Source organism: Euprymna scolopes, chromosome 12 (genome assembly GCF_053919585.1).
Source record: "Euprymna scolopes isolate OS-2025 chromosome 12, ASM5391958v1, whole genome shotgun sequence".
NCBI classification, from domain to species: Eukaryota; Metazoa; Mollusca; class Cephalopoda; order Sepiida; family Sepiolidae; genus Euprymna; species Euprymna scolopes.
This window is the reverse complement of record NC_136493.1, coordinates 80,619,272-80,636,409: the sequence shown is the minus strand read 5'-3', so window position 1 is coordinate 80,636,409 and position 17,138 is coordinate 80,619,272. Positions and strand designations below refer to the sequence as shown.

General features: G+C 34.1%; 2 protein-coding genes across 3 annotated transcripts in view; one reads left to right on the top strand and one right to left on the bottom strand.

Moving 5' to 3' along the window:
• Positions 1–2,019, bottom strand: part of LOC145291374 (calpain-7-like) — a 79,919-nt gene extending 77,900 nt beyond the window's left edge. The window contains exon 1 of the mRNA XM_080137152.1: positions 1,908–2,019. The gene's annotated coding sequence lies outside the window, so the exon portion shown is untranslated. The remainder of the gene's footprint in view (positions 1–1,907) is intronic.
• An 8,706-nt stretch (positions 2,020–10,725) lies between these two features.
• The window catches only part of LOC145291372 (ATP-dependent RNA helicase DDX42-like), a 70,267-nt gene continuing 63,854 nt past the window's right edge, over positions 10,726–17,138 (top strand). The window contains exon 1 of one of the 2 annotated variants that reach the window (XM_080137149.1): positions 10,726–10,855. The gene's annotated coding sequence lies outside the window, so the exon portion shown is untranslated. The remainder of the gene's footprint in view (positions 10,856–17,138) is intronic. The other variant, XM_080137150.1, reaches the window with a different exon arrangement.

Sequence of the window (17,138 nt, the reverse complement as noted above, 5' to 3'; positions counted from 1 at the left end):
ATAAATGTAGTTATAAAAAGGATCGTTGAAATCATACCCTCATTATTCATTAATAAAATTTTTATATCCCAAACCCACTTTTTTCTTATGGGTTTTAATTAGGCTACCATGGTATGATGTTCTTATGGTGATTGACGAAGGATTTATATGCTGAGAGATGTATAGCATGAGTGTGAAAGTAGAGTGAAAGTAGGAACTGGTTAGGTTAGATTAGTTAGCATTAGACAGCAAAGACCGCCCCCCCCTCCCTCCATGTTCGGCCTTGTGCCACATTTTTCTATTGGATAGAGTACAAGTCAAGGATCCGTACTTGACACTCAGCCCAATTGGTGCGAAACCAGGAACTGGCCCAGTACCTGTCAGACTTAGGTATGCCGCTAGGGTATCACCCAGGAGGCCTACCCTCCCAGGCCTTGCCACCCGGCATCCAGGTGGGGCAAGTTTATTGCTTGTCACCTGAGGCGCCCCTACCGGAGAATGCCGACGAGGGTGCCCAGGCAATTTTTGTTGAGGCAAGAGTGCCTCTCCTTTAGGGGAGCTTGCCTATCTTCCACCTTCTGACCTTGTGCCACACTTTGGTGCGGTGGACACTAAACAAATATCTATCCCATTATGAGCCAAAAACATTTTAACAAAGGTAAAAACAAAAAACTCCTGCTTGGCCTTTTGGTGAGGAACAAAGTGTAGTACCTGGTCTACCTAAAACTAGACTTCACCTTTTTTGTCCTCAGTCAGTGGAGGAGAAACTTTCACGACTGAGATAATTTTTATTTTTGTTTCTATCCTGAGTGCCCCTTTTTATGGAGCTGGATTACTCCCCCCCCATTAATAACCGACCTTGTGTCTAACTCTGCCCTCGTGGGGAGGTAAGTAAATAGGAACACCTCGTATGTAAAGTTATTTAAATTATAAACGCGTAAAAATAAAAATTAAAAAAAAATAAATAATGGAAAAAAATTATTTTATTTATTTAATCAAACAGAAAATAAGATTATTCGTTTTCGTCTCCTTATTGGGTTGGGCGTTTTCTTGTTTGTTTGGGTTTTTTTAAAAATATTTTTTCATTCTCTGCATTAGAACCGTTATTTTTTTTTTATTCAATTGTAAGGTTAAAGTACAGAATAGGTACAAAACATGTTAAAAATGGCTTTTTAAATAATAACATTATTTCAGCACGGATCAATAAGCGCAGGAGGAGTACCAAAAAGAAAAAACAAAATATGGACTTTCGGTACTTGCATGCACTTATTCGTGCTGAAATAATAACATTATTTAGAAAGCCATTCTTAACATGGGTAAAGTAGGGTGTTTTTTGTTGTTGTTGTTGTTGTTTTGTTTTTTAACTAATTTGCACTTTCACCTAACAATTTAATAATAATAAAAAAATATCGTAAAACTTGAATTTAACTTGAAAATACTATTAAAAAATAGCGCGGTGCGGTACAACAAGAAGTGCATGATTACCTCTAAATATTATTTTAAAACGAACATCAGAAAATTAACAGTGAGTCTAAATATAATTTGTTGTACTTCTGTAGTTGAAATAATAACATTATTATTTAGAAAGCCATTCAGGGAGGATTTGTTAATTATTCTGTACTTTCACAATTTAATAAACAAAAGACATCGTAAACAACTAAATTTAATTTTAAATTAATATCTAAAAAAAAAAAAAATAAATAATAATAATAAAATACACCGATCAGTAAACTTTAATTCTAACAAAAAAGTGATTGGTTTTGGTAAACTAAACTAAACTTGAAAGTTTACGGTATTTTTAAGAGCATCGATCAATACAAAATCATTCTTAAACGGAATATTATTACTAAAGTAAGGATATATTTACTGTAATTAGTCGTAAATAAATATAAAAAAAATATTTTTGATTCGAATTATTTGATATTTACCAAATCCAGATGACGCAAACATTCAACAACACCGATCGAAGAAACTGATTACAAATTGAAAAAGAGTTGTGAAAGGGGGATAACTCCGGAAATTTTTATATTGCAAGGTGGATAACTAAGTTTCGAATCTAATAGTTCACCAGCTGTCCTGTCAACCAAACTTCAACCCCTGTACCATAGCCGTAATGTGGAATTCCTATGCTTCGATTAAAGTACTTATAAGACAAGTTGTCTTACAAGTACTTTAATCGAAACACATAGCACTGATGCCCCTTCGAGATAAATAACCCCGACTAATCTGACAAGAAGCAAAATCCCACACCTTCAAAGACACGACCGTCTTAAGCAGGCCTGTTTGATAAAAAATGACATCATAACGCTTTGATGCAATCGACACATACCAGAGTGTTAAAATGTCGATAGTGAATGATAATTTTTTTTTTTAACTATTTAATTTTTTCTTTTAACTTTAAAAATTGCATTAAAAAAAAGAAAAAGAAAGCAACACAATCCGATAAACTGAACTTTATTCAATATCAATTTTAAAAAAATGTAATTAATTAAAAAATAAATAGTTAAGTTGGTTGTTGTTACTGTGTAACGTAAATATAATGTTGTTTGATGAATTTTAAAGATTAAAATGTATTGATTTTTATTGTGGGCAATCTGAAAAAATATCTTTATAGAAGTTATTAAGATAAAATCATGCAGAGTTAAGCAATTAAGATTATAATCTTTTAAAGTCACAATAAAAACCTTTTTATTGTATAAAAATATCATTGTTTTAACTTTTTAATATGAATACAATCAAATACTGCAATTATGAAGTTAGGGATAAAAAAACAATGATTAAATAAACAAATACAAAACATACAAAAATAATTATAAAAAAAAAAAAAAGAAAACCGCTAAATTAGTTTAATATATATATATATATATATATATATATATATATATATATATATATATATATATATATATATATATATATATATATATTATAAGTAATGGCTATTAATGATAAAGAAGGCTTCTTGTAATTATTAAAGTAAAGAAACTTAGTCTTAGAGCATTAAATGTTACTATCCATTTACTGGCCAATTCTAATACAGACTAGAGGTCGTTTTCTAAGGATACTGCCATTGCTTTACATTTGTGTATATGCAGTTTTCCCTCAAGTCTATTATAGAGCATTGTATCATTGGCAAATATACCCATCTTAGACACAATGTTATCAAGGAAATCGTTTATGAATATCAGGAATAATAAAAGTCCAAGGATTGACCCCTGAGGCACTTCTGCATTAACATCATGTTGTTTGGAGGCATATCCATTGAAGCCAATCTGGATTTCCCCTTGTCTAGGATCTAATTATATTTAGCATTCATTCAATAATACCGTGTAATTTAATTTTCATTAGAAACCCTTCAATCCAGACCTTGTCAAAGGCTTTGAATATATCAAGAGCTACAGCTTTAGTTTTCCCTGCTTTATCCAGTGCATGGTATATGTGGTTAGAGATGACTGTTAAAATATCTGCAGTAGAATGAGCTTACCTAAATCCATACTTTTGATCAGAGTGCAGATTAGCTTTTGCGAAGTGGTGTACTAGTGTTTCATTGATTAATGGCTCAAAGATTTTAGCGACAAGAGGAAGGAGACGGATAGATTAATAACTGAGTGGGTTAGTTCTTTCACCAGAATTCTTGTATACTGGTTCTACAGAGGCAAATTTCCAGCTATCAAGGAAGCAAGATTCACCAATGCATTTGTTGTAGAGTTTGGAAAGTAAAGGGACTAGCTTATCTGAGCATGTCTTTATTAGTATAGCAGGGATAAGATCAGGCCCACACACCTTGGCGGTGACTAAGTTTTTAATGATGTCGTGGACATAAGAATGAGTGATTTCCCTATTATCAAGTGTGACTTCTGTCTGCATAGGGAAATTTGTAAATGAATGGCAGAATGATAGTCCCCCCCCCCGTCTGATAAATGTCATCATGACATTTATTGGGCGAGTTTCTACTATTATTTTGTTTAATTTTCGAGTTTTCAGTGATTATTGAGACTCCAAAGGTGACCCCCTCATTTTTTTCTTGTTCTAAAGTAACACTCAGTACTACTTGTGTCTCAAAGTAAATAAATGCTTTAAAGTAAATGATGTAATGAATATGAATACATCCGGGTTTTCCTCCTTGCAAGATTATGATTGGCTGGTTAAATCATAAGTATCAACTGATGGAGTCACCTGGGGAGAGATGTTGAAAGGTACACAAATCTCATGCTAGGAACACTAACTGCAACTATGACACTTGTTCAATACAGTGGACTTACCAGATTATTACTCAAACTGAGGCAAGACCACTCAGCTATTTCAAACGATAGATATCCCTTTCGCAGGATACATCAGTGGTGACTTAAGATTCTAAACAAGCTCACAAGTTTAGAAAAAAAGTCTAACCACGATCTAATCGAAATGACTTTGCAAGTTGAAAAACAAACTAGTGAAAAACATTAGAAAAACTTATTATTTACAGAAAGTGAATAATATTTCTTGTCTCCCAGTTTTTTTAACTTAGCGAGGAACGTACCAAAAAATGGAACAGATTTTGGAATTAACAAGAGTACTTCAAGCCACTTAACAACAGCAATTCCAACAATAACAACAACAATTGGATTACACAAATGGAAGCTGTCTTTTGGTACAATATATCACCAAAGAAAAAATATACCGCCAGGAAGAATCAGGCATGCAAAGAGCAGTGTTGCAAATATGAATAACAATGTAGTAACAACACGTGACAACAGCAACATGACTCCAATAAGCCGTCATTACAATTTTGAATCAATGCTTAATTTCTAAGCTTAGCACTGATTGATGCAAGCATTTACCTTTCTCGGTACTTCTGCAGTTTAAATCCTGCTTTTCCATGAATTTTTTTTTTTTTTTTTTTTTTTACACAAGAATCACCACTTATCAAGGCCCGAAGGCCACTCAAGGGTAAGGGTTAATTGGCATACATTAGTCAATGTGATTATAGCATAGTAAACATAAGTAGTGGAAATTTTGTAAATTGAATTACTTAGGAGAACGGGTCATCAAGAATTTGTTTACATTGGATTTGAAGACAATCAGATTGTAATCAGCTAGAAAGCAGGCAAACGGAAGAGAGTTCCACAGGTATGCTGTTCTTATATATAATTCTTGCTCGGCAACACCCAGAGGATGATGAAAACCGGCCTGAAAAATGCTAAGTGAGCTTATTCACTGAGAAAGCGAGTGGCAAAAAGAGACGCGAACAGATGACACCAAATTGGAAGAAGAAAAAAGAAAGGAAAGAGAAAAATTTCATTGTGTTTCAAACAATAAGTCTTTATTCTTGTGACAAGGAAGGAAAATTAAATGCTTTCTTTCAACCGGCAGAAACTACTATCTGTGAGAAAATAGCCTATCCTCAGGAAACTACATGGTGCCCACACTCAAAAGTGTAATCCTAACCCTCTTCACAACAAATATATAATATATATAAAAAAAATAAAAATAAAAACGTATTTTCAAAAATAAATTTTTGTAGAAAATGCATTAAAAAAAAATGCCATCGTCAGCTGCTTACAAAAACAAAAAATCAAAAATTTCCTTTGGAAAAAAACTAAAATATTGTTAAAAAATACAAAAAAACCCAAAAAACATACACCTTTCCTTTTAAAATTTGTTCTTTGTTCCGTAAAACAAAACAAATACTTTTTCATTAATTCAAAGAAAACTAACTTCTCGTACAACCCCCCCCCCAAAAAAAATAGAAAGAAAAATTTGTTCACTAAATTCATAGAAACAGAACTTTTATGACAAAAAAAAGTAAATTTATGACTTTATTGCGCTAGATTTATTTTATTTATTTATTTTTTCATTTTTGTATTCACTTCTGTTTGCTTGGTTGCCGAGTGAGACTCACAGAAAAACAGGATTTAAACTGCAGAAGTACCCCTTTCTTTCAAGCTTGCCCAATCAGAGGCCATCTCTCATGCGAGCTGAGTACATAACGAGAGATAATAAAAGGAAGTACCCATTAGACACTTCCTCTTGCTGGCCAGGAGACCACACAGCAAACTAACTCATTCCATGGCATTTCTTTCAACCCCCAAAATGTCTCTTTATGTATGTAAAAACATATTCTCATGAACAATTAAATAAAAAAAGATCAATTCTTATTAGTAAAACATGAATCGGCAATGCAATCTTTATTATCTATATATTAATAGGATAGCATGTCTGCTATTTATTTTCTGTGTCACGCTTACATCTATGGGAGCCTTTCCTAGTTTCACACAAAAACATGCGTTCACATCTCAAGCCATATTTCTTGTCATATACATACGCGCACACAAACATACATGCACGTGTACACACAAGATGTTCGCGTACATACACTCACATTCATGTGTATACACACACACGCTAACATACACACATGTACTCACATGCGCACACACGTACGCACACAAGGACAACGTCACTTCCCCTTTCAAAGGAAATCCACACATGTGCAAAAGACCACCGGAAACAATTATAAAAGCAAGAGCAATAAGCATCATCTTTCTTTTTGAACCAGCTCTCGAGCTGAGAGGTTCGGCGAACCAGCCGCCTCCCTTGCGGGAGGTGCGCACTCGCACATGTCACGTCCCCTGCTACTATGTATGGGGCACAAGCTAACAGACAGTACGTACACCTTATATGTTTTCTATCTCCATGGCCTAGATTGACTTTTTCTCATTCTCTCTCTATACTACAATAGACTTTCCTCCTCACCAGCTAACAGCGAGAGACGCACACCAAACTGGATTGACTTTCTCTCTTTCTCTCTCTATGACAATAGACTTTCTTTCTCACCAGTAAACAGCGAGAGACGCACGCCAAACTAAACACGTGTAGTACCCTTTTCTTTCACTTGTTTCTTCACGAAATAAATCCACGCAAGCACATGATACAAATATTTGTCTTTATTTAATTAAATTTTGAATACTACTAATTTTTAATATGTAATTTTAGTGTCTGCTTATATTGGTGACCTTTTAAACCAATGCATTTCAAGTAAAAACATTACATACTTTAGTGTAGTGACGAAATTAGTATGTTCCAAAAATTATAAAAAATAACCACATAAAAGATATTCTAGATGTAATGACAACAATAAAGGCCTACCTCACAAGATTTCCAGTTACAGAATAGCTGGAAATGCTTTCTCTCCGATAGATTTATAAGAGTAATCGTCGATAAGAAGAAATCAGAAAGCTCACAATATAAACGTTGGTGTCCTTAACGTTTCAATTTTGGGCCCAACTCTCTTCCTGATATTCATCTATGATCTCCTAAACCACATTTTTAGATCATTTGTAGAAATTTATGCAGAGGACACTACCATCTATGGCAATACATCAAAGGCCAACAATGACAAAGATCTATGCTGTTTCTTAATTTATTTTTCCAAGTCACACACACACATTAAAATTTATTTACACACGAATGTTCCTAAAAATTCATTTGCATTACCGCATTCACACGCACCAAACTCCTTGGAGTCAAAAAGCAGGACTCTTGAAAAAGGGCCAATTTAGTTGAAAACACTCTCCTTGCCAAAAATATAAATTTTTGATCAATCAGGGCTCGATAAAAAGCTTTCTGGAGTTTCTGGAGCGTCAAAAACAAAAAGACCAAAAAGAACTTCTTTTGGCACACAGAAAAAGAGGATGAAGATAGCATGCATGCAGAGTGAATACAGTACCACACACGGCAGGTTGTATCATGCACCAAGGAACATTGCTTGACTCTCTCTTTCTCTCATCTCGCCTGCAACACATTGTGTATTTCTTTTCCTCTCACACTCCCAATTCCTTACTTTCTCCCTTTTTGTACAGACTGCAACATTTGTGCACAAAAAAGTAACTTCTTTTTTAACATAAATAAACAAAAGTTTATTTTACATTATTTTGCAGTGTATTTCTTTTTCATTTATTGTTCAGAGGAATCATGTAAATCCCCAACAGATCTCTCTGATTCTCTGTCTTCTGATCTTGAGCATATGTTGCAATGGGGTAAAAAGTTATCGCAACTTTAACCTAGTAACAGTCAAAGCCGATCACGTAAGGCTTCTTTAAGTAGCAGCTTAACATATTAGGAGAAAAAAGAAATAGAAAGAAAACAATGCAATTTTTAAGTAACACACAAATTACATTTATTAACAGAGAAGGAAAAAAAAAAATGAATGCGAAATGTTCTTTTTTTGAGTCCTAATATTCAAAGTTCATTCTTATAACATCGACTGAAAACTCCTGGGTGTAGAACCCATAAAAGGAGGGGGGGGGGCTGCATAATAATGTCCCATTATGCCGCTCTTAACAAGCCATTTAACAGTTAGAGAGAGCATCAATAATTAAAGGAAAGACTTACTTTGTAGAATATATTTTTTGAAGGATAGGAAAGTAAGAAAAAAAAGTCCACCATCCAATGTTGTCGAATCGCGATTACTTCCCTTGTATCTTTACAAGCACGATTTTCTTACTGCAAATGTTTCTTTTGTAGAAGACGTAATTTCCGTAGATAGGATCCTTTTCTTGGTTTTCCATTCAACACAATTTTTCCTTATATAGCAGCATCCGTCTAGCTCTCCGTTGATTACTCGTGATTCTCGCGATCTTGCCTGATCGTTCATACCTTTGTGCTTTAGGCATAGTTACTCTTCTTCAGCACTTGTTCTACAGTCTTTTAGAACAGTTCCTGTTCGAGACGTGACACATCCGTATATTCTCGGCTTCTTGTCTGCGTCTCCATTAATTATCCTTTTTTAGGGCTTATCTGCCCGACCTGAAACACGTCCCATTCCTAGGACTGTTGTTTCAAATTCCCGAGTCTACAGACACGTCTGCTCATTACAAAATCTTGTTTGCAACTGATTAAATTGGCGGTTAATTCGTATTTTGGCGGCAAAATCCTCTTTCCAACCGTCAACTGAAATTCAACACGCGCGACATCAGCAGCAGCTGTTACAGTTTCATAGGAAGTGAGGGGGTGGAAAGGAAAGAGAAAGAAATGAAAAGAGAAAGAAAGGTACAGCCTAAAATTAATTTCTGACAAAGTAGCTGGTTAAATTCAATGCATCTAAAACCAAGCTTCCTGCTTTCCATCATCAACGCTTTGACTTCCATCTGGCCTCAATTGAAATAAATGACTCCTGTCTTGGGGAAACACCATGTTTTGACGAGCTCTTGGCACTAACCTTCACGCCTGATCTGAAATGGAACACATAGATCAAATCCAATGCCAAGATCACTGGAAAAATGGTTGGATCATTCTACCACTCCAGTAGATATCTCACTGCCAATGCAATCCTCTATCTGTATAAGAATCAAGTACATCCTAGGATGGAGTACTGTTGTCACATCTGAGCAGGAGCTGCTTGGAACATCCTATCCTGCTTGGACAGTGTTAAAAACCAGCTTTGAAACCTGATAGGTGATTCCCTTTTCTCTTTTTTGCAATCTCTTTCCACAAAAGAGACATTATGAGCATGTCTCCGCTCTATTGTTATTTTCATGGCAAGTGTTCATCTGAGCTTTAATCTATTGCCCCGCCCCCCCGCCAAACATTTACAAAAAATGCTCGTCTAGTTACAACCACTATCAAAAATTTCTCCTACTCTTTATCTGAACCTAAATCTAAACACAAATTCCATGAACAAAGCTTCTTTCCTAAACTGCCTGCTTCTGGAACTGTTCTGCTGGCCTGCTTTCCAGCTGACTATAATATGGTCACCTTTAAGCCCAATGTAAACAAATTTTTGTTAAGCTGTCCCCTTAAATAATCAAATTATACACAAGTTTCTACAACTAACGATTACTACGCTGTTGTCCTGATGACAACCGTTCTCTCATTAACCCTTATATTCAAATGGTCTTTAGCTCTTGATAAATGGTGATCCTTGTGAAAAAAAGAAGAAAAAAAAAGACATCTGCAATTTGGTCAAGATCAAAGTGTAGTATCTGTTCTTCAGATGCTGCAAGCTATGACTAGCAAAGACCAGATGTGGGGGCAACCCCACATGCCTGACCATTAACCAGCTCCCATTTCCCACCTCTCGGGAGCTGGTCCCCTTTTTCCCTTCCCCCCTCTCTTCACTCCTCACATTAAAAATCGGCCTTGTGCCTAATTTGCTCGGTGGGGGAGCAAATAAATACCATCTGTTCTTCAGATGCTGCACTTCATTTTCTTGTTCTCTTTCGGTGGAGGAGAAATCCTTCACGACTGAGACAATTTTTATTTTTCTACCTTTTCTCCACGTTAAAAAACGACCCTCCGTGGGGAGGCATAGTAAATAGGTACAATTACATTGAGATTTTCTGTTTAAAATTTGCGAACCCTAAAGTGTTATCTCCCTTGTTGGTAACAGTGAATTGTCTGCACAATCATTCTACCTCGATAATCCGATAAATTTTAGATTTACTTGTAATTATTTTTTCTACTGGACAAAAAAAAAAATGATTTTTTTGTAATTTATATTAATTTCGCCATGACACGTAAAAACCTGAAATGTGTTGTTTTTAAAAGATCACTAATGTAAACCAATGTCATTTATGATTCATAAAAAAGCCCCCCCAAATTATAAACGCAGATTTTATTTAAACAAAAATAAAAATGAAAATAATTAATTTTATTAGCAGAGCGGTATTTCCCAAACGTAAGATCAATTGAATTATTTAATAAAATAAAATAAATTACTATATATATTTTTTTTAAATACAATTACTCGAGAATTTTTAAGTGAAAGGAGAATTTGACATTTTTCGAACTCTCCTGTCGAAAAAGTAAAGCGTTTCGTTAATAAGTTGCGCCAACATGGCGAACTAATGCAAAAAAATCTACAAGGCTGATAGGATTTGTAGCAAGTTATTCGTTGGTAAACTAACACTTTTCTCTTTTATACTATCGAATTAATTCTAGTATTGAATTTAAAATTCCCAATCATCTTCGGCTGTAAGTTATTGGAACTGATTTCCATTTCTTTTGCCACAAAATATGCCTTCGTTCGAATCGTAACATTTTTTTTTGTGTCCGATTTACGCCATCTTTTTACCTGTGTTGGACATATATTACAGTTTTTGTCGATTTTAAACAAACCTAATTGTTTATCTCGAATATTCCGAAGTTTATTTATTAAAATATGTTTTTGAAAAAAAAAAAAAAAAAAAAAAAAAAAATCAGTTTTGCAGTAAACAGATCGCAGTGCAGTAAGTTCGTAATGCCCTCAAAAATAGATTTTTATTACATAAACGTTTTAAAAGTTGAATCTTTTTTTGTTTTCGTTTTTTTTTAAAAGATTTCTTGAAAAAAATTGTGACTGAAGTTTTTAAAACAAAAACAAGAATTAACCTTTAAAATTGCTTTTGCTTTTCCAAATAAATTTTACACAGGAAAAAACATGAAAAAAAATCAATTTGTTTATGAATTTTAATTTACATCAAAATAAACCATTTTTTAGCGTTATTCATTTTTTTTTCTAAATATAAATTTAGTTTGTGTTTTTAGACATTTTTTAAAAATTTTAAATTACATTTATGTACACATCAAAAATAATAAAGCAAAAAAAAAAGATTTCGTTAGTAAAACGGTGAACGATTATAGTAAAATTAATTCAATAATAATTAAAATGATTAAATGATCACAAAATAACAAAAATCTAAAATGGAAAACTGCACAAGAACCCAAAATCCTGTTAATAAACGTGTGCGTGTGTATATATACTGTGTCAGAATATTTGAATATTTTAAGATTTCCTTTTTTCTCCTCAGTTTTCAATTTAATTTTTAGTTAACTATTACCTATTTTTAGTTAATGAATTTATAGTCAAGATTGTCTGCTTTTTTCTTTTTACTTAAGGTTTCTGCTCCGGTGATAAGCAAGACATAGTCCCCTCCGATTAATGATTAGGGTACTACTGCATTTATTGAACCCTGGTGAAATAATAAAGCTATTATTTAGAAAGCCATTCTTAACATGGGGAGGGCATTTTGTAGCTAATCTGTACTTTACAATTTAATAAAAGCAGATATCATAAAACTTTAATTAAATTTGAAAATACTATTAAAAAAAATAGCGCGGATCAATAAGTGCACTAGCACCCATGATTAGTACACATCTTTATCATAACCGTGTGTATGTTATTTTTATGATTATCTTAACGATTTGTGACTCCGATTGCTCTTACCCATGTTAAGAATGACTTTTACAAATGTTATTTAGAAAACCCAATCTTTTTCTTTTTAAACTATTCTGTACTTTCGCCTAAGAATTTAATAAACAAAAATACCATTGCGACCAAGGCCGCCAACCCCCAATATTTCCCCCTGTATCAGAAAAAAAGGCTATGTGATATACAAATATCTGTTTGTGATGTTGCCAAGCTAATCAAAAACTTTGATTCCAGTAAAGCAACCGACCCTGATGATATTCCAATTATAGTATTCAAAAAATTTCAACCAGAACGTTGTCTTAAGGAGAATTGCTTCCCATCACCCTGGAAAATCTCATCAGTATGCCCTGTATTTAAGAATTCAGGTGATCGCTCATCTCCCTTTCAGTGCAGGCCAATAAGTCTCCTGTGCGTCATGAGTAAGTTTCTGAAATCTGTGTTAAATAGAGAAGTAATCAACCATCTCAGCAAAAATAACCTTCTTAGTGACACACAATATGGTTTCCGTTCTGCTAGATCTACAGCAGATGTGTTTACAGTTATATCTCATAGGATTAGCAAATCTCTCGACGGAGACAACCTTTCTAGGGCAATTGCTCTTGATAAAGGCCTTTGATAGGGTATGGCACAAAGGTTTACTTCACAAGATCTCCAGCTAGGGTATAGCTGGAAATGTCTTCTCAATTATTAAATCATTTCTCTCTGATAGGTTCATAAGAGTAGTAGTTGATGGGCAGAAATCAGAAGCTCACAGTATTAATGCTGGAGTCCCTCAGGGGTCCATCCTGGGCTCAACTCTCTTCCTGATTTACATTAATGATCTTCCAAATCACATCCTTACATCATTCGTAGACATTTATGTTGATGACACTACCATCTATGGTAGCACATCTAAGACCATAAACGACCAAGTTCTCTCTGATTCTCTCTCCTCTGATCTTGGTACAATGAGGAAAGGAGTGGCTGGTTACTTTTAATGCATTTAAAACCAAGCCTATCTTTACATCATCAATGCTCTGATCCCCATCTGGCATCAATTGAAATGAATGGCTCTCGTCTTGGGGAGGCCTCATGTTTTGATAAGTTTCTGGGCTTGACCTTTACTCCTGATCTGAAATGGAACACGTACATTAAATCTGTTGCCCAGGCCGCTGGAAAAATGATGGGATCCTTCTATCGATCCAGTAGATATCTCACTGCTGATGCAATTCTCTATCTATATAAAAGCCAGGTATGTCCAAGGATGGAGTACTGTTGCCACATTTGGGCAGGAGCTGCTAGAAAGAACTTGTCCTGCCTTGATAAAGTTCAAAAAGACTTTGTAGCCTCGTAGGAGATGTCCTTTTCTCTTCTATCTCACAGAAGAAATGTTGCGAGTTTGTCTCTGCTTTATCGTTATTTTCATGGCAAGTGTTCGACTGAGCTTCAATCTATGGTCTCTACTCGCCAAACTTTTACAAGAAACTCGTCTAGCTGAAAACACTATCAATAATTCCCCCCACTCTTTATCTGTGCCTAAACCTAAACGTAGATTCCATGAAAAAAGCTTCTTTCTTAGAACTGCACTAGGTGTATCAGAATTTTTGACACCCCTAACACGAAACTGCGAATAAAATATAAAAAACTCATAATTTCTCTTTTAAAAGTGGGTTGTATGGATTATACTTCCAAAATAAAGTATTAAAGTTGTTTTAAAAGTAATAGAAATACTTTTTTTTATTTAAAAAAAAAACAGTAATGAATTTTACAAACTCAATATTTTTCAATTTTTAAACTTTAAAAATCTATCAAAATTTTTCTATTGATTCTATTTTTACGATATTTTCAGGGTCAATGTGAAATTTTATGCTCTTTCCAATAAACTGAATATAATATTTTAGACAAACGTTTTTTTTAAAATTTACGCCCCCCCCCCCATTTTCAAGTGTCTATTAAAAAGTAAATAATTAATTTACTCACCAAAGTTTTATATATCACAAATTGAAGAGAAAAGGTCAATAAATAATATATTCAAATTTAAAACAACAAAAAAGTAGTGTTTTTTAGAAATTTACCTGTAAAGTCCGAAGTTTAAAACCTTTTTTAAAAAAACCCACGTTGTTTTTTTTTTTAATGAAACCTTGGTCCTTGCTCCTTTAATTGAAAAAAAAATTAGGGCTTGAATTACATTTTTCGAGGAGTTATAAGTTTGGAAAGACGGGGTGGAATTATTCACTATTTTTCATGAAATTTCTGACACACCTAGAACTGCACGTCTGTGGAACTGTCTTCCGTTTTCCTGCTTTCCAGCTGACTACAATCTGATTGTCTTCAGGTCCAACGTAAACAAATTCTTGATGAGCTGTTCCACTTAAGTTAGAAAATTTACTGAATTTCCATTATTAACAATTACTATATTGTTCAATTGACTACTGTACACTCTTAACCCTTATCCTCGAGTGGTCTTTGGGCCTTGATAAGTGGTGATGCTCATGTAAAAAAAAAAAAAAAAAAAAAAACCAGTAACCGGAAGTTAAATGGAGATATGAATTGTAAAGATAAAGATAACCGTATTTTATTATAATTGAAAATGTATATATTTTTTTAATTACTCAAATATTTATCTGTCAGATTTTTTTTTATTTTTGAATAAAATGTTATAATAGATATTGTTTTAGATTAACAAAAAAAAATTTTTTTTTAATTGTTTTTAACAAGAAGTAGTTTAAATAAAAAGTTAAAAAAAAATACTTTCTTCATTACAAATACTCAAATGCATGCTGATTTGTTAGGTGAAAGTTCAGAATAGTTACCCCCCCCCAAAAAAAAAACCCTCCACATTCTTAACATGAGGAAAGGGGAAGCTTCCATGTTATTTGAGAGAAAGATAATCATGAATCAAAAAGGGTCATATCTTGATTGTCACAGTCATCTCGTCTGTAAATCGAAATTGAAAACATTTGGGTCGATATGGGTTTCCAGCTACAGAAATATTTTCTTATAAAAAAATATTTCGGTCTAATATATTTTTTGGCAAGTGTTCAGAATAATGTTCTATATTAATTTCCATGAAACAAGGGAGGGAGAGAAAACCCAGCCTTTAAATTTATTTTGTAGGAAATGTTTATTGTTCACAAATTTATTTTCTTTATTAAGGTTAAAAAATCGTTAAATGCCATTTTGCAGGACAAGGGAGATAATCTATTATATAAATCTCACCTGTCCGTTTAAATGTATGTATGTTTGCCTAAAACTTTCGACAGAGGCAAGGGATGTTCACGAAATAGGTATTGTTTTGAAGCTCGACCATTCGGACGGCAAATATCGAAAAATTGGCCCAAAACATTAATTTCTTCACCCTCGACTAGGAGGAGGTGTTGTTTTTTTCGCTGATATTTTCGAAAGTCATCCCTTCTTTTTGATTGACTAGCCTTAATTTAAACCTTCGCCACTTCCGGTTTGGCAATGGACGCAATGGCAAAGACGTCACGTTTTCTTTTTTTCATATTCTTTTCCTCCTTCACAGTACTGGTTAAAGCCTGCCTGCATACTACCACTTTTTTTTTTTTTTTGCTTAACACACACCTCCAAACATCCGGGCAACGCCGGACACCCAGGCTAGTTGATAATATAAATATCACCTTCGTCAGAGGCGACGGATTTTCACACCAGACTAGTTCAAAAGAATTCACAAGATCGGTATCGTTTTGAAGTTCAACCCTTCGAACAACAAATATTGAAAAATTGGCCAAAAACATTGATTCCTTCACCCTGTACAAGGAGGGGTCGATTTTTTTCGCCGATATTTTAGCAAGTCATTGTCACCGTTGGATTGACTTCAGTTAATTTCAATGCTTTTGACTTCTGGTCGCGTCATGGAGACATCGGCTAAGACGTCAGATTTTCTTTCACTTTCTTTTCCGCCTTCGCAGCACGGGTTTGAGCCTCCATGGCTTGCCAACTACCAGTTTTTTTTTTCTACTCAACAAACAACTTTAAACACCCAGGCACCCAGACTAGTTCAAAATAATTAAAATTTTTGCGAAATTTTAGAAAGCCATTTTTTTAACATGGGGGAGAGGAGGCATTGGAGAAACTGAAAATTGGCTTAAAAATGATTTTTCTTTTTATCATGGGTACATACATTATAAAGATTTTTGTTAATTTTTGTTATTTTTCTGGGGAAAGTTATGGACTATCACATTTATTTGAACCAGTTATGGAAGAAAAAAACAAATGAATTAACATAAGTATGGTGGAGTGGTTGGTATGCCATTGGTTTTGTTGCTGTATCAAATGAGGTTTTAGCTATCTTAGCTAAAAATTAAAGAAGCGATGGTTTGAATGGGTTGTTTTGCATTAAGATCTGTCATCCTCATCATTAAATGAGACCTTCAGATTTATATGGTCCATGATTGGCTTGTTGCATCGCTTATGCAAGAGTACTTTATGGCTTTTCTTTGTAAAGTTTGGTTTTGGCAGCTTCTACTATTAGTAAAAATATCTGTGCTATATTGTTAATTATGCACAGTTTCTATTAAGTTATAAACTGAACTCTTAGCACTGCTGCCCTCTTGACATGCATACTCCTGATTAGCCTCAAAATCAGCAAAATCTCACCTTGTTGAGGTCCCTAGATGCCAGAAAGCCTTTATTCTAATAGTTTCTTCCCATAGACTGCTAGACTTATTTCATGATTCCCTGACTGTACTAACCTGTAGAAGTTTAAATGTAATATGAACAGACATCTCATTGCTCAACTCTCCACAGTCCCCTATTAGAAACGATTCCAAATAGTAGCCCCTTACATTCCAAGTGGCAATATGCCTTATTTGGAATGAAAATGAGTTTAAAGAAAGAAAGGAAGTTAGCTAAAGATGCTTCATCTTGATTCTAGGCTCTTCTGGGCTAATTTGGTGGACCAGACTAAGTAATGGATGTATCAGCTACACATTTTTTGCCTCCATAGGTGTTAAACATAGGAGGACGATGTTAGGGTTGTGAAAGCAGA